The sequence below is a fragment of the Astyanax mexicanus genome, chromosome 4, assembly GCF_023375975.1.
Source record: "Astyanax mexicanus isolate ESR-SI-001 chromosome 4, AstMex3_surface, whole genome shotgun sequence".
Taxonomy (NCBI): domain Eukaryota; kingdom Metazoa; phylum Chordata; class Actinopteri; order Characiformes; family Acestrorhamphidae; genus Astyanax; species Astyanax mexicanus.
In genome coordinates this window covers 50401108-50419225 of record NC_064411.1, presented here as the reverse complement: position 1 = coordinate 50419225, position 18118 = coordinate 50401108, and the positions used below count along the sequence as shown (strand labels likewise).

General features: G+C 38.1%; 1 protein-coding gene across 1 annotated transcript in view; it reads right to left on the bottom strand.

Annotated features, from left to right (window-relative positions):
* tgm1l1 (transglutaminase 1 like 1) overlaps positions 1-16315 on the bottom strand; it is a 42983-nt gene extending 26668 nt beyond the window's left edge. The window contains exon 1 of the mRNA XM_022678898.2: positions 16080-16315. The gene's annotated coding sequence lies outside the window, so the exon portion shown is untranslated. The remainder of the gene's footprint in view (positions 1-16079) is intronic.
* Positions 16316-18118: the final 1803 nt, after the last annotated feature.

Below are 18118 nucleotides of genomic sequence, written 5' to 3'. Positions count from 1 at the left end.
ACTGATTTATGCTTCATCATCTGCAGCTGATTAAACAGACAGATGTTACTACTGTCATGCCCCATGTGATTATTATCATGTCCCATGATTTTTGCCATGTTTAATGAAAGAAATAAAGCTCCTACTCCTACAGACTGAATGTGGATGAACTGATTTATAACATTAATCCACAAAACACACAAACTCTTCTATAAAATAAAACATTTGGTTTTAGTAGAACATTTTCTGAATGGTCAATCTGTAAAGTGTTATGGATGTACTTGGAACATTTCTATTTACCATGGTAACATCTCTGCAACTTCCCTTAAAGCTCCACTAGGTAGGATTGAGATTTTGTGCTCGTGGGCTCCCCCTACAGTTGTAGAGTGTAATAAAGGTTTCAGGCAGATTAGTTTCTCTTTCTCGTTTTCTGGCTTTCACAGACATATTCGGTCTCTTTCCAGCTTCTGCCAGAGTGTCTGTATGTTAGTTTGTAAAGAATGAACCAGTAGTCCTTGTAGAACTGTTAGAACTAAAGGTCGGAAAGCAGGTTGCAGTTCTCGCGAGCGTTGGTCGCGGCCGCCTCGGAAAACTTTGAGAGTCTGGTTTGAGCTCAGAGGAGCTCCGGCACAGACACGAGAGCACCGCTATTCCTCCAATTACACCTCAATGCAGCGCTGCAGTGAGTTTCAAGCTGTAATTTTACTTCTTTAAAAAGATCAAAAATCAAGGAAATCCTATCTAGTGCTGCTTTCAATGTTTTAATTTTTAGTTTGGGGAATGATACTAGCTGGGAACGTCATGTTATTATAGTGTTACTTGAACATTATTTCTATAACGTTACAGCCTAACCTTCCAGAGCAAGTCGCTGGTCTTGATCAGAATTATTTCTCAAATATACTTTTTTTTATCAGCTAAACCGCTGATAATGCTGAGTTTAAACTGATATATTAGCCTGATAATACACTGCTATGAACAATTGCTGTCTCTGCTGCTCCATGCTGTTTACACACTTAAGAGTGTGGTATGTGCAGCGTTCACTGCTCACATCTGCACAGCTGCACGTCCCTTTGAAAACCCTGTTTGTTTTTAGTGTTCTGTGTTAAAGCAGCTTCACACTGCACAGATATATGCGCTGGAACACCGAATTTCCTCACTATATTTACTTTCTTGCTCCCGCACCAGACAGCTCTGACCAATCAGAAGAGACAACATGCTTGCGTGGTTTATTCTGGTAGCACAGTTTGGTGCGTTTAGGTTTATGCCTGTGTGAAAACAAACCAAACAGAGGGAGAAATGCTCCAAATAAACAAACTCATCAACTGATCCGGATCATAGAAATTAAGTTCTAATTAGAAAGCAAAAAAAATTATGCATTCTTTATTTAAAATACTATTATTTAAATTGAAACCACTAATATAAATATAATTGCATTTTACATTTCATACATTCATTCTTTTATTTAAATATGCACTGTAAAAAATTGTGCCTTAAGAAGAACAAGTGTGATTAATCACAGTTAATCACAGAATATTGTTGTGATTAATCTGATTAATTTCTATTAAATCGATTGACTCCACTAATTATAAGTGCATATTGCACTGCACCCTCCCACATCAATACACATACTGTCCCATAGTGATATACTGTATCTGAAGGGCCTAATGATTAACCGCAGGCATATTGTTTATGTCTGTGTGAATGTGTAGACGGGTTACAAGAGTTCATGTGCTGGAATTCAGGTCTGGATGACTCTCTGCACCGCTCCTCCCGTGGCCATGACCACAGTTACCCAGATAAGGTATGTGGGAGAAGAAGCATGCATGAGACTCCAAACACTGCCCTGGATCTGGGGGGAGGAGAGGGAGGGGTATGAACTTTGCTGAAGACCTGAGCAGAATTAACAAATACCATTCGCTGCAGACCAGATGCAGAATTCCCAGCAGACTTCACTCCCTCTAGTTAAAAAATCCATGAGAACAGCATTCGTTCCTGAGTCTCGTGCACAATGGTGAGAAATCCAGCCGTCTGCACCAAACCCTCCACATTCCTCAGTTATGAAATCTTCATTCATAACAACACTCAGCCTGGTCATCAGTCAGAGGTCGCCGGTCTTTCTCCATCCGGCTGTCGGGAATCAGTTTCCCTCTAAACAGTCAGGGTTAAACGGTCATGGTTGTAAAGCTGCCCAAGGCCAAAGTGATGAGCCTGCATTGTCCCTGTGAGGCACAGCTATGTCGGTACCACTTTAAAATAAGACTACCTTTATAAAGTGTTTACAAATGGTTTACGATTAGTTTATTAATGGTTACTAATTAGGTTGTAAATGCCTTAAAAATCATTAATAATCAGTTATAACACATACGTAGAAAGGGCAACAATGACCTGTTGTTTGCCGAATAGTGAACCCACAGCCATCTATACTGTTGCCCTTTCTACGTATGTGTTATAACTGATTATTAATGATTTTTAAGGCATTTACAACATAATTAGTAACCTTAAATAAACTAATTGTTAACCATTCATAAACCCTTTATAAAGGTAGTCTTATTTTAAAGTGGTACCGCTATGTCTAGCATCTCTGTGACACTGTGAAAAACTTTAAGATATATTTAACACTATATTTAACACAATATAGTAATTGTTTAAGTTATCCCTTGAACAGGCAGGCTTTTTTGTCAATCTTCTGCCTGATATCACACAACAATATTTTATGAGGATTTTATTCAAGCATTGCATTAAAAGATTATAAGTTTGGTACAAAACATTATGGAAAATCGTTTATGTAATGGTAATAGACAATATTTTTTTAAATTTGAAGGAAATCTGCTAATGTCAAAAATTAAAGAATAAAAATTGCCACTTTCCTCAAAGTTTTTAGAATATAAATAGGATTTTAAATAACTTGTTTTATGGCAGAGAAATTAGATTTTTGTATCACCTATATTTGTGCCATCCATATAGGCCAAGGTCTATTAAATTAAGGGGTTAAATCAAGTTAGTTTAGTCAAAATTAAGGATGCATAGTCTTGTTAGCATAACTAACTTAGCCATAGCATCTGTTTGTTTGCCAAAAGGCATGCTGCCTTACTTCTGTGTAGATTTCACTCACTTGTGATCTTTCTGTGGTCTTAATATGGCTTTACTATGTAATGTCGAACTGGAAGAATGTTATCTGGTCGATTGTTGAGCCCTGAGGAACTGAACAGTGCTCAGAGTCATGAAGTACTTGCATGATGAACTGAAACTGCACACAATTTTTCCACTTTTTTCACAATTCCACAATATTAATAGCATAAGTATATTTGTGTCTTGTTTGTATCGTAAATTTAAATATATTTATTGAACAATGAAAATGTTCAATTGTCTAGCTTTTTACTCATAAAATTTGAGGAGATCAGAGCAGGTAGGGATATTAACAATTATTTTCTACGTATCGTCCAATATTGGGCCTCTGGTAGATGCTAGAAAAAGTACATTTACATTTAGCAGACACTCGTAATTCAGAGCAACTTACAAAAGTGCTTTGTTGTTTACTTTGAAAACACCCTTAGCTAGTTTTAGAGGCTAGCATGAAAAGATACATCAAATTGTATGTTGCATAGTTAAGTCTGTTGAAGGGGTTTGAAGACAGTAATAACACTTCTCAATGCAGGAGAGAGAAAAGTGTGGATGACTGTTTTTCAAGTCAAGTCAAGTCAAGTCATACTGGAAGCTTGAAGATCTCTTGGTACAGATCTGACTTTGACTGTTGCAATCAAGTATAGAGGGGCTGGTCTAGTCTTGGCTTTGTAGTCCAGCGTTAAGGTTTTGAATCTGATCTGAAGGTACTACACGGCTAAAATTAGGAAGTATAGGGTTGTATGATTTCCATAATGTTAAGAACCTGAATGGAACAGCAGAATTTAGACCAGGGGTCGGCAATTAAGTTTGGCCGCGAGTCAGATATTTTCCAAGCCATTACGTCTTGGAAAATGAAGTGTAATGGGATGGAGTGTTACAGACTAGTAGCTCTCCAGCCTAGAGGGTTTTTGAAACCAGTTGCAGAACAGTTGATCTCAAAGCAGGTAAACCCAAGAAGAAAGAAAAAAATAATAAACACACCGCTCCTCACGCGGGATCGAACCCGTGACGTCAGGTTTGCATTCCAATACACTACCGCTGCTCCAGTTAGTGAATTGGGACACGACTGGGATAAAGAGATAGGGAGAACGGGTGGAAAAATAAGAACGAGCGGAAAAACAAGTCACGTCAATCACGACAGAGAGAGACAGGGGAGGAATGTAAACAAAAGCTCACCAGAGAACATTTTTTTAATATCGTTCATTATTGTTCAAACAGCCTCACAGACCAGATGTTTAATGCTATTGCGACCCCTGATTTAGGCCATAATTCAGCTATAAAAACAAAAAAACAAAACACTGAATAGGATGAAAAGAAAGCCAAGGTGTCTGTTAGCTTACACAGCGTTAAGTGTTCTCCTCCATGCTTACTTAGATGTTTAATTGCATTAGCAGCAATTGGTTGCAAATCAACAACCGGTTGATACTATACTAAGTATTAAAATGCATACTCAACTTCAATCACAGAGTTATAGAAAGCCTTTCTTCAAAACTTTCCGCCAAAATAATGCTACCAATGAGGGTCTGCACTGCCCCCTAGCCCCCTTTTTCGTGTGTATATCTCTTAGCCTTATAGGTCCCTATCCCCACATATCTGTGACATCTATATTCAGCCTGTAATGAGGTGCACATTACCCAGTTACACTCTCAGTGATGGCTTACATATGAGTGCCTGCTTCTTGGCTGGTCTTCTGTTGCTGGTCTAAAGTGATCCAGCTGTTGGTACCAAGCCAAGAAGAGGGCAGGTTGCAGCTGCTGGGGTAGAGGGGTGGGTCCGGGTCATACCCACTACACTACACTACACGGCCTATTTTAGAGCACACAGCTTACGACACCAGATAGTGCTGCAGTACAGATAGAGTTGCAGGTTTCCTGCAGGAGTACAACTAAATACAACCAAATACAACCAAATACAACTAATTACAAATTAAATACAATTACAAAGTGCTTTACAGTAGTTATCATGTCGTGTCATAATCACCTATTTGGGCTGTGTCTCCATATACTCCATATACTTGACCCTGATTGGTCAGAAACTTTTTTTTGTACTTTTTAAATGTATATGCATCATACAGCAAATTCCATTCTGATTCCTTTTATTTCTGTTTATAAACAAGGTTTAATCTACAGTTACAGTAGATACAGTTGTAGCCATACTGTTGTATGCATCATGTGCATGTGAAGGGGGGTCCAGTTCTTTTTCTTTTTCTATTGTTTAACGGGTGATCATAGCCTGTCTAAACTCAAAATCTGAACTAGGGGTGTGCCATATCATTTCCTATGCAATAATATTGCCAACATTTTTGAATGTCATGAATGATATTATACCATATATCGTGCCATATCACCTACCCCTAATTATCACATCAGGGTACTACTTTTTTGTTGTATCATTTATTTTACTTTAATTCTGGATATATGGAGATATTTGGAGCGCATTATTATTAGTATCATGACATTCTGTATCATTGACTTCTGTTACAAATCTGATAAAAGTATTGTATTGTTTTAAAATCTCAGTTAGGGGTATAATACAATAAACAATTGTCATTGTGTTTTTAATTCAGTGTTTTGTCATATTGCCAAGAGTATCGCTATCGTAACAATACCATGAAATATTGTGATATTATTTTAGGGCCATATCGCCCACCGCTAATCTGAACCATCAAACTAAATTGTTTGCATTGATACACCAGGTGCCCATGAAGGAGAGTCTGTCTCAAAGTACACTCAAACTCAATAACAGTTTAAATCAAGTTCATTGAGAAAGGAGCATTGAACCACTGCTTTCCATTTTTCTAACAGTGGTTTGCACCAATTTCCAATGCTACTTTGGTTCTGACCAAACTAAAGAGTTTAAAAGTCCAGACCAAACAAGGTAGGAGTGAAAGCATTTGAAATTACTGTTTAGCCTGTGGCTCCCTAGAGCTGTCTGTGGAAATTTTGTTTTTCCTCTATTTTGGACACAGAAATGTGCACAACTGTACAGTCTAAGAGTGGAGCAACTGTCCAACTGCCTGCTTACTAAGAGACTCTAGGAGATCTACTAGAACCTGTCTGAATGCACCATGTCAGTCTTAAACAAACCAAAATACTTCTGGTAACTCTGATGAATGCATTCTTTGCAACAGAGTTAACTCTTGGTCTTCCTTTCATGGGCTAATCCTGATGAGAGCCAGTTTCACCATAATGATTTTAATGGTCTTTGTGACTGCACTTGAAGATAATTCCAGGATATTTTCTTTACTTAGTTGAGTAGTTTTTGCTTCTCATAATATGGATTAGAAAATTACTCAAATAGAGCTATTTAACTGTATACTGTATACTGTACTGTATATACTCAAACACTTTATTTAGAGGCAAGAAATTCAAGAAATTAACTCTTGACGAATTCAGCACAGCTGTTAACTGAAAGCCTGAATTCCAGGTGTCTGTACCTCATAAAATTGACTGAGACAATCCAGCCAACATGTGCAAAACTGTCTCCATCTAAGCAAGATGTGGTAGTTTGAAGAATCTAAAATATAAAACATATTCTGCTTTGTTTAACACTTTATCTATAGAATCTTAATCCAGAATGCAGAACATTTTAAAATAATGGAAAAACAGAATTTAAAAATGCTCTGTAGTCAGTTAATGCATGGACAAATGTAGCACTATACAACCAACACTTTATCCAGGCTTCTGTTTTAAGGCAAGTGTGGGAACACTGCAGGTTTATATAGTAGCTAATTACTTTATTCCCACTCATTTGCACCATTACTGTGCCCTGTAGTCTCGTCCCACGCTGCAGCACTTTTGTTTTATGAGCATATGTTTCGTAGCAACCACACCTTACCAATAGCATACCAACAGACACAACAGACAATGACGAGTTCAGGAGATCTAGGGTCTAGGGTAATGTGGTGATGCAATACTTCACTGAATACAATGAATAAACTAGAGGTGTAGACACTTAGTGTACATCATCCAACATGATTAGTAATGAATTCACATGTTTCACAGCGATCAACCCAACATTAAAACCACTGACTGGTAAAGTGAGCAATACTGAATAATTATCTGGCTATAAATGCACATGTTAAGGATCAGGATCTGCACATTAGGCAGCGAGTGAACAGTCAGTTTTTGAAGACAATGTATTATATCAGAAAAAAATGGTAAAGTGTAAGAATTTGTGAAATTTTGGCAAATTTGGTTGGGTGCTCCCAATATACAATCCTCAACACTAGGGATAGACTGAATATTGGGCAACCAAGAAAAAAAAGAGGCACTTTTAGACTGGTGACATCATTGTCAAAAGCTATACAGAAATACATTAAAGTTATTTAATTTATGCATGACTGAAAAAAAATGTGGCAAAATTAATTAATTAATGAAAAGCTATTAAAAAACATGTAAATTATTGGCTTTTTGTCCCTGGACCAACTATTTCATTTTGTAGCCTTTAATTTTGACCTTAAAATTGCAATCCCATTTTAGTCTTTTATCTCAAGATTTCTAATCCATTCTAATCCTTTTCCTTTGGCTTCATTTTACTACTCAAAAAAAAAAATGTACCCACCAAAACTGCCTCAACAAAAGACAAACAGACAAAGACAAACCACCAACAGCGTCACGGCACCAATGGCTCATTGATGAGATTCATGGAGGCTCCACTCACCTCAAAACAACTTAAAACAAAACTTCTACAAGAATCTTCTGCTGCTAACATTACTGCTGGTGCCAGATACTGCAGGACACCTCCAGAGGTCTTCTGGAGTCCATGTCTCAACGGGTCGAAGTTCCTTTGGCAGCACATGGAGGACCAAACCCGCCCAGTCCGGTTCTCATGCGCCGTTCATCCAAATACAACACTGATTGTGTTTTATGTTTCCAATAGCACGAGTGCACTTCCTGCAGCCTCCAACAGAACAGTCACTCGTAAAACAACTTGTCTTAAACAACTGCAGACCCAGACCAGAACACTGCGGCCTAATCTCACACAGATTTCCTTCAATACGATCCCAGAGGAAAGACTCCGACCTTCTGGACCTCAGACTTCCCTCAAATACCTCAAAAAACTAACCTTCCATACCGTCATCACTTCACTTTCCCATTACTCCATCCCAACGGACTCTATACTACATTCTACATAATACATACCACCCTTATCTTCTCAAAATTTAATTAAATCCTCAACACCCCATTACTCCACCCTCAACTCCTTAACAAACTATTCTACCTCCTCAACATGTCGTTACTCCACCCTCAAATCCTTAAAATCCCATTACTCCACCCTCACCTCCTCAACAAACACTTCCACCTCCTCAACACCCCGTTACTCCACCCTCATCTCCTCACCACACACTTCTGCGTCCTCAACTTCTCATTTGTCCACCCTCAACTCCTCGACACACACTTCTACCTCCCCAACATCCCAAAACTCCACCTTCATCTCCTGAAAACCACATTACTCCACCCTCATCTTCTTAATACTACATTGCTCCACCCTAATCTCTCCAACACCCCATTACTCCACCCTCAACTCCTCATCAAACACCTGTACCTCCTCAACACTTCATTACTCCACCCTCAACTTCTCAACACCTCATTACAGTTTTTCCCAAACGTTTAAACGCATTTCTATAAAACTTGGCTCAATTTCTCAAAACTCTAAACACAAACTGCAAATTATTAACTGCTTTGTTAAAACTCTACAAATCTCCAGCAAAATTGATTCCTTCCACCAAAACAACACACACAGCTATTTTATGCTTATCTCTTACAGAGCATCAAATAAACACTGACACGATCAATTCAGAGCACTATTATCAGAAGTATTTGGTTGTGTTTTTGACTTCATGAGGCCACTGTACAAATTCAAATGCATATAAGTCCATGGAAATATGTTGTCTTTCTGTTGTTTTTATTTATTTGGTGTGGTGTAGGACCCCCCCATTTACAGTACTACACAAATGTAAGCTATATTTACTGTATGCAATATGTTGCAAAACTGTAATTTTCACCTATTTTCACAATGAGAAACATGATAAGGAAAATTCACATACAAAGAGGACACAAAAATTTATTTATTGCAAAATGCAAAGAAACAGATCACTGTTCTTCAGACCTCTGATCTCGGTCAGGCAAGAAGACCTCATCTACATCAGCTGCAATATTCTCCCTCGCCAAACAGCGGGGGAAAAACACCTCGCATGGCAAATCCATCTTTGGAAAATCATCTGCGTGGATGTCATCACATGCCTCCCCCATTACATGAAGTAGAGCCACACACTCGCGGGGTCTGAGTTTGTACACTTTCCACCTCCATGCAGAAAAGAATTCCTCTATTGGATTTAAAAATGGGGAATATGGTGGAAGGTGCAGCAAAACAAACTGTGGATTTAGAGAACCAATCATTGACCAGAGCTGCCCAGTGGAAACTTACATTATCCCAGATGACAACGTAGTAGGGCTGTATCAGTCATGTGAGGCCTCTTTTATACTCTGACAAATGATTGAAACGTTCTTCTAATGAAGTTTACATAGCTGCAACTTGTGTGAGACTATTTGGTAATTAGAGTTTTGTATTTGGAGGCCAGTGATTCTCAGGTGAGGAAGGTGTACTAAATGATGAAATTTGTGTTTAGTGATATGCAAAGCTGTGATTTAGAATGATATTTGAGTGAGAACATGTGGAATTGTGTTTAGAGTTTAGCAGTTTGGAGTCACAATGTTGACACATGAGCTTCATGTTTTTGGATTTGTGTGCATAGTTCCACATTTTTTGTGTAAACATTTGGGAAAAACTGTAATAATTTTCAGTTTGTGTTTAGAGTTTTGAGAAACTGAGCCAAGTTTTTAGAAATGCGTTTAAACATTTGGGAAAAACTGTAACAAACAATTGCACCTACTCAACTTCCCATTTGTCCACCGCATCTTCCCAATACCCCAATTACTCCACCTTCATCTCCCCAAAACACCCCATTACTCCACCCTCATCTCCTTAATTCCCCATTACTCTACCTCATCTCCTCAATAACACATTACACCACCTCATCTATTTCTACGATGCATTCTTATGACAGTGCCGATTTATTTTCCTCCAGTTTTTGTATCTCGCTCTCCTCCCTCTCTCTTTTTTGACTCTTGTTTTTCTGCCTCCTCTCTCTCTATCTCTGGTGGGTGTTGCCACTAAGTTGGCCGGAGTAAGCTGTGCTCCTGTTGTTGGAATGTGAGAGTGCATGGTCTGACCAGCAGAGATAAAGCCGACTCAGTGCAGACCTGCAGCTGACCAGTAAAAATTTTTTATCTTTAAATGCTTTGTAGAGGCATGTCTAAGTCTAGCAGTCAGTGATCTTTCACCAGGAGGAACACTACCCAACAGTAATTTTGGGCCCTTTTACACCCTCTTGTGGCAAACCTATCCAGACCACATCTGTGACGTTAACATTTCCGCGTATCTTAGACAACTATGGCCAATTTTATTTTTTATCTAATTTTATTTTTCATTTTTCCCCATTTTCTCCCCTACTGGGCACGACCAATTACCCAACCCACTCATTAGGATTCCCCCTATCCCCCTGCCCCAACACACCAGGAGGGTGAAGACTAACACATGATTCCTCTGATACATGTGAAGCCAGCCACCGTTTCTTTTCAAGCTGCTGCTGATGCAGCATTGCTGAGTGGCCTGTGCACTCGGAGGAAAGCACAGCGACTCTGTTCTGATACATCAGCTCACAGACGCCGTGTGCTGTGGACATCACCCTTTAGTGATGTGGGGAGAGAGCGCCATCGTAGTGCGACCTCCTGATTACAGTGGCAGTGCTTTAGACTGCTGGACCACTCGGCTGCATGGCCAATTTTACAGAAATCTGTGAAGCATTATTTTGTTATCATAAATATATTTATGAAGAAGTCATTACACCCCTAAGATATAATAAGTCTGTGATGAGTAAACAGTTGAGAAAGAGCATTATTGCGTAATTTAAAAAGGTCGTTAAACCCGAGATTAAAACAGTTTTACGAGATCTCGTCTGCACAGGCCGAGAGAGAGTCAGTGTGTGTGTGAGTCTGTGCAGACGTAAGAGCTGTGTTTTCAGTCTGTGTTGTCAGTAAGAATTAATGCACTGTACTGGAGTCAGACAGTGGTGGGCTGCAAGTCATGGGAAGACGAGAAGCACATGACCCTCAGATTAGCTAATCAAGCAGCGATGCCAAATGCACATTTAAAACAAACGAATGAGCTGCAGCAAAGCATGATTATTCCCTGATACACCCTCACTGACCTCAGCCGTGATTATTCAACTGATTACAGTGACCTGCTAAGGGGAAAACATGCTAAGGGGAAAACATGCAAAATATGTACAAATGTAAGGATGTAAAGATTAAAAGAGAGAGAGAGAGAGAATCAAAAATGAAAGAGGGAGAGAGAGAAACAGACAGAAAATGATGTTAACTTTTCTAAATTTCTTTTTTATAGCTTGTAAACTGCCTGGCCAACACAAAAAAGGTCACATACTCTAATATTTGCTTGGACCGCCTTTAGCTTCGATTGTTTCAATAAAGCTTCTGCAATGTCACAAGATTTATTTCAATCCAGTGCTGCATTCATTTTTGGTGAATTAATTTCACCAAGATCTTGCAGCAGCATTGATGATGGTAGAGTCTGACCTCTGCACAAAGCAGCTCTTCTCCATCCAGCACATCCCAAAGATTCTCAATGAGGTTAAGATTCTCAAAGGGTCTCTTCCTCCAAAAATCCTACAGACACAGTCACTTTAAATCTTTATTTACTTTTTTAAAGCTATTTTTTCACTCCATTATTATAAAGAGTCACTGATGTGTCATGTCACTCACTTAATTTAATTCTTCTCAATGTCTCTTCACTATAAGTGTCTGTAAGCCGATGGTTACAGTTGTGGTTGTGATCGCACTGTGGTTTTGATTTAGCTGACAAGTGAACCCACTCACTTTCAGTCCGGAAGTTTTCACAGTTTTAAGGAAGTGCTCTCGTCTTTAAAAATAGTTTATAGTGTAGCCTACACAAGCTATACAAACTGCTTTATAAAGATGCCAGAGTGTAGACTGGTAGATAATCAAGACTGGGTAGAACAGTTCTTGCATGTTTGGAGAAGAGAAAGTCCTAAACTCAGGCTGGTCATTAGGGCTGAGTAATTAGAGTAATGTAGGGTATGTTTTTAAGTTGTGTAAGTTTGATTGTTTAGCTGGTAAAAACAAGAAAGTTCACCAACCTGACCAAATGTGATAACCAGTATGCCAGGAGTCAGCAATTAAGATTCCCCTGGTTTTGGAAAATAAAGTGTAATGGGATGGTAGCTCAGACTAGTAGCTCTCCAGCCCAGAGGGTTGTTGAACCCAATTGCAGAACAGCTGATCTCAAAGCAGGTAAACCCAAGAAGAAAAGGAAAAAAATCAATAAATAAGCACACCGTTCCTCACTTGGAATCAAAGCTGTGTCGTCAGGGGCTCGGTCTAATACACTACCGCTGCCCCGGCTAGTGAATTGGGACACGCCGGGGAATAAACGCCCTTATAATGAGATTAGAGTTGCACGGTGTACCGAAGGTTCGATTCTTTTTCGATACTACGTCATCACAAACGATTCGGTTCTTTAGCGTTCGATGCTTTCGATACTGTATATAGCCCAGTCACTAGCTTCAAATGAGTCAAATTAGTAGGCGCGATTTGATTCAGTTCATAAGAAAACTGATTCACACCGCAGCAGTCGGTGTGGCAGGATTCAGATAAACTTAGTGTTCTGAACAAATGAATCGATTCACGCGCAAGCCAGCAGAGCAGCAGCGAGTGTAGAATGGCGACGGCTAAAATAACAGATGTCTCTCGTCCGCGACTTGTGGACAAAACGGGCGCGAGGAGTGAAGTGTGGGAAAATAGTCTGAGATGTAGGCATCTGTTTTTTATTGATATTTTTATTTTTAAATAAAATAACGAAAACTGAAAGTGAAACTAAACTACTTTATTAGCGCTGTTTTCACTCCCGCAGTTGTACAGCGGGGGGTGTTGTGCCGATTCTGTCCGCGAAGCGGGAGTCGGATTCAGTAGCAGATTCGGCACAAGGGCGGCGGCACCTCGCGCTCCGCGGTGTTAGTTGTAAGCGCTCGCGCTAACCGCAAAATACGACAGAAAACACTGAGGGAGCTGCAGAATTATGTGTGGGACTAGAATATGAGCACGAGGAGATCAAAGAGAACCTTTACCTGTGAGTAGCTCACATCAGAACACGCAAATCTCTCTCTCTCTCACTCTCGCTCTCTCACTCTTTCTCTGTGTCTCTCTCTCGCACGTGAACGCCTCCGCGTTTGACCTGCAGCACTGTGTTTAGCTGTTCTTAAAAATCATTTTAATTAAATAATAGTTCTATGCTTCTATGTTACAGTGTTATTTAACATAATTCTGATCATATTTCGCTCATTTAGCAGACAAGCACCCTGATCTCTACAAAGAGCTGAGAAGTCGACAGGTTAGTGGAGTTAGTCAAGATACACTCTGTCTGTAGCTTTACTAAGATTTACTAGCGACTGCTAGTAAATCACGTTAACACGGAGAGGAGTGTGCAGGAGTTTTGTTTTGGACCCGTGGTTTTCTCTATTTCTCCATTATCCCATTGGCTGTGAAACATGAACTCAAGATGTTCACGTTTTCGCGTTTCCATCGCAAATCTGTGGTCAGGCACGTAGCCTGCTTGCTCGTTACACTGAACATGGGCTTATTAAAAACGGTAAACGGTTGATTAATAAAACGGAGCAGTGAGTGTTAAAATGAACATAACATTGTAATGTTCTTCTGTCTCTTTATTTTCCTTATTCAGAACTTAACTTCTGCCCGCCCGTCAGGTTCACATAGTCAGGCTACCATTACCTCTGGTTTTAGTTTTAGTTTTTAGGAAGTGTTTAGATAATTATGTTATAGTTAAGGTTATAATAACGAAACTTGTTTTTTGTACAAATGTTTCATTTTAGAATAAAAACGTTTGCACCGATTGTTCAGTGTTCAATCCAGTTCAGTCAAAAATAAACATTTTATGTTCAGATATTTTTATTGTTTTTTTTTTCTTCCAAGTATCGTTTTGGTATCGAGAATCGTGATACTACAGTTGGTATCGGTATCGAAGTCAAAATTTTGGTATCGTGACAACCCTAAATGAGATAGGGACCCCAAGACTGGCCGGAAAAATGAGAGACAGGGGAGGAGTGTAAACAAAAGCTCGCCAGAGAAGCGTTTTATTATTATTTTTTTTTTCATTATCGTTCATTAAGAATAGTTCAAACAACCTCACATGCCAGATGTTTAATGATTGCGGGCCTATTGCCGACCCCTGCAGTATGCCATGATTAGCCATGCTGGTTCACACTCATTTTTCCGGCTGTTACTCATGCTTTAAGACCAGCTGGACCAGTGGTTCTCAACCCCACCCTACTCCAACCCCACCCCCAGGGGAAAAAAACTAAAACTGCAGGTTTTACAACATTTCTATGTAATTTTTGTGATCAGGCACCACTTTTTTTTTTAAATACACATTGTATAATGATAATTAGAGATGATTAAAGATCATTTTATCATTCAATTCGTCTGATCCAGGCATTAGGGAGATTAGAGCGCCTATGTTTCAACAAATGTATCACAAATAAAAATCATTTAAACGCCTAGTACTGAGAGCTGCCTTACAATTAAGGCTGGGAGGTCCATTAAATTACTGTTTTAATGCGATTTGGGGAAAAAAAGGAGGATAATAAAGATTGTACATCTTTACATATAGAGTAGAAGCTGCAATATCAGAGTGAATATCATAAGATAGAAATTTTATTCTAGTCATTATCCTGAAAATAACTATTTTATATGGCAGTAATTTTCATATTTTACACAATTTTTTACTTAACTAGAATACAAGGACGTTAAACATGTTTGTTGTGCAACATGTTTAATATAAAAGCTGCATGTAAGGTTGAAGGGGTTTGCTTTCTATTCATAAAAATGAATAAATAAATAAAATATATTTTTTTAATGAAATGTAAAGAAAACAAGAGCTTGCACATCACTTTAAATGGTGCAGTTTGTTTACCAATAAAATAAATGTTGAAAAAACGTCATGTTAGAACTAAAAATCATAATCAAAATTGAGAATCACTCATATTATTGAAGAATATTGAGATTATCTGTTTTTTTGCAATATCGCCCAGCCCTAGCTTCCTTACAATGCAGTCAAAATTTCACTAATAAGCAAAACATGGTTTTGACTTCTCTAAAAACTTTATCTTTGATAGCAGCACACATTCACTGTGGCATTGTTTCAATAAAGCTTCTGCAATGTTACAAAATGTATTTCAATCCAGTGTTGCTGGATTATTTTTCACCAAGATCTTGCAGCAGCATTGATGACGGTAGAGTCTGACCAACCGCTGCACAAAGCAGCACTTCTCCATCCAGCACATCCCAGAGATTCTCAATGAGGTTAAGATCTGGACTCTGTGGTGAATTCTCTCTCAATCCATGTGTGAAAATGATGATCTCATGCTCCCTGAACCCTGAACTCTTTCACAATTCCAGCCCCATGAATCCTGACATTGTCATACTAGAAAATTGATCCATTGATGGAATAATCTGGTCTATATGCAGTATATTCAGGTACAGTCAGCTGACCTCATTCTTTCAGCACATTCTGTTGCTGAACCTAAACCTGCAGACCAACTGCAGCATCAACCAACCCCACATCATTTACTTACTTAAATACAGGTGGAGACTTTTTTTATTCTTTGAGCTAGTTTGGTCAATTATGCCTCTACTTGAGTTATTTTGAACTTGAGTTAAAATATGACTCTCTAGTCTTCACTACAGCAGATAACTCAACTGTAGTTTAGTGTAGGAGCTTCAGTATTTTACAGAAAAAGACTATTCATGCTGTTATTGCTGACAGCAACATCTTCACCATAATAAAGAAGCAGTTAGAGTTACCTGGCTTTGAGCTGAGCTGGGTCTCCTCGTGTGTCCCGTTAGATAGTTACAGTAGAGGAGTTGAGTTGAGAAGTTGAGGAGTTGGGAGCAGTGCTCAGCAGGCTGGCTTGTAGTAATTTTAGATAAATGTGGAGAAATCTTCAGTTTTCTGGTCGTTTGGCTGCAGGTCAGTTGGTTGGTTAAAGACTGTGCGCTCTGAAGTTTAAGAGTGTCTCTTTCCTGAAGTGAAAGTCTAAATACTCACTCTGAAGTAACGCCCCTTTTGTAATACTGAGTCTCTACCGACAGGGGGCGCACAATTACGAAGTTTAGAGGGTAAAGACTGAATAAAGGATTGATAAAAAAAACTAGTTTTATTTTATTTTAAATAAATTAATTACTATTTATTTAATATTTAGTAAATTCAAAATAGTAAATAGTAAATACTGAAGAGTATTTATATTTTTAAAAGGCAGCTACTGAACAAGTAAATAAATAAATAAAACAGTAGTAAATAATACATATGTACTAAATAGGTAATTCCTACAATCCTGCTGAAATAATTAACCCATCATTTGTAATCACATAATTCATTATGTGTTTTTGTCATCCCTTGTTATATATAAGTTTTCTGACTATAATTTATTTAAATTATTATTTTTATTTTTATTTATTTATTTTTATTATTATTATTATTATTTTTTTTTTTTGGTATGCATCCTTCATCAAGGGGGCTCCGAGTGGTCCAGTGGGCAAAACGCTGCCACTATGATCGGGAGATCACCGGGTCGAATCCTGGTTATGCAGCTTGTCATCGGCTACCCGAGCCCTGAAAGAGCATATTTGGTTTTGCTCTCTCCCTCTCTGGGTGGGTTGATGATGCTCTTTCCCCTCATCACTTCTACATAATATTCAAAATCCTTATAGTATCCATTTTGATCTCAACATAAAAAAGAGAAATAATGTGCTGTTGAGAATTCAGACACACAATTAATAAAATATCTGTTTTTAAAAATTAAGAATAAATAAAAAATACTTAAAAGCTGAAAAGGTACGTGTTGGCTCTTAAAAATAATAATTAATTAATGTTTTGTACATCATTTTAACACATAAGTCATTCAAAAAGGGGGACGGGACAGTTCATGATGAGTGCCAGTTTTATCATGATAACGTTTTTGATGGCAAATTTCATTTCTTAAAGTAATGTGTTTTTTTGTAATGTTTTTTTTTTTTTTTTACTTAGTTGAGTAGTTCTTGCTTCTCATAATCTGGATTAGAACAAATATTCACTATTCACTGTATACCTGTAACTCGACCTCTTCACTACTTTACAACTGATGCTCTCAAACACTTTATTAAGAGACAAGAAATCCAAGTAATTAACTCTTGACGAGTTCAGCACAGCTGTTAACTGAAGGCCTGAATTCCAGGTGCAAAGCTGTCAAATAAGTACCTACTTTGAAAGATAAAAATATATAAAATATAAAACATGATCTGGTTTATTTAACACTTTTTTTTGCTTAATAATAATTTCATATGTTTTTCTTCATAGTTCGTATGACTTTATTATTAATCTACAGTGCAGAACATTTTAAAATAATAAAAAACGAATGAATTTAAGGGGTGTCCAAACTTTTGACTGGTACTGTAGGCTAAAACAGCGGCACATGGTCTTTTTACTGTGGAACCGACTGAAGCAATACATAATACGTGAATGTTCACACAGCAGCCAACAGCTCTGACGGCTTCTGATGAAGATTATTACACTTTCCAGTTAATAGCAGACAATTAATCAGCTATGATGACATTTCTCAGCCGCAATATTCTCTATAAATTCGCCTGGACTTATTTCTCAATTATTTATTTCATCATACCTGTATCACTCTACCAACTGCCTGATGCACAGGAACAATACTTGTGCTTGTTTTTAAGGAATAGAAATGCTTACTGAATTAATGAAGTTAATTTAACCAGAAGTGGAAAAAGTACAGAAAAATTGTAATTAAGTAAAAGTACCTTTACTTTGCTAAAATTCTACTCAAGTAAAAGTAAAAGTACCC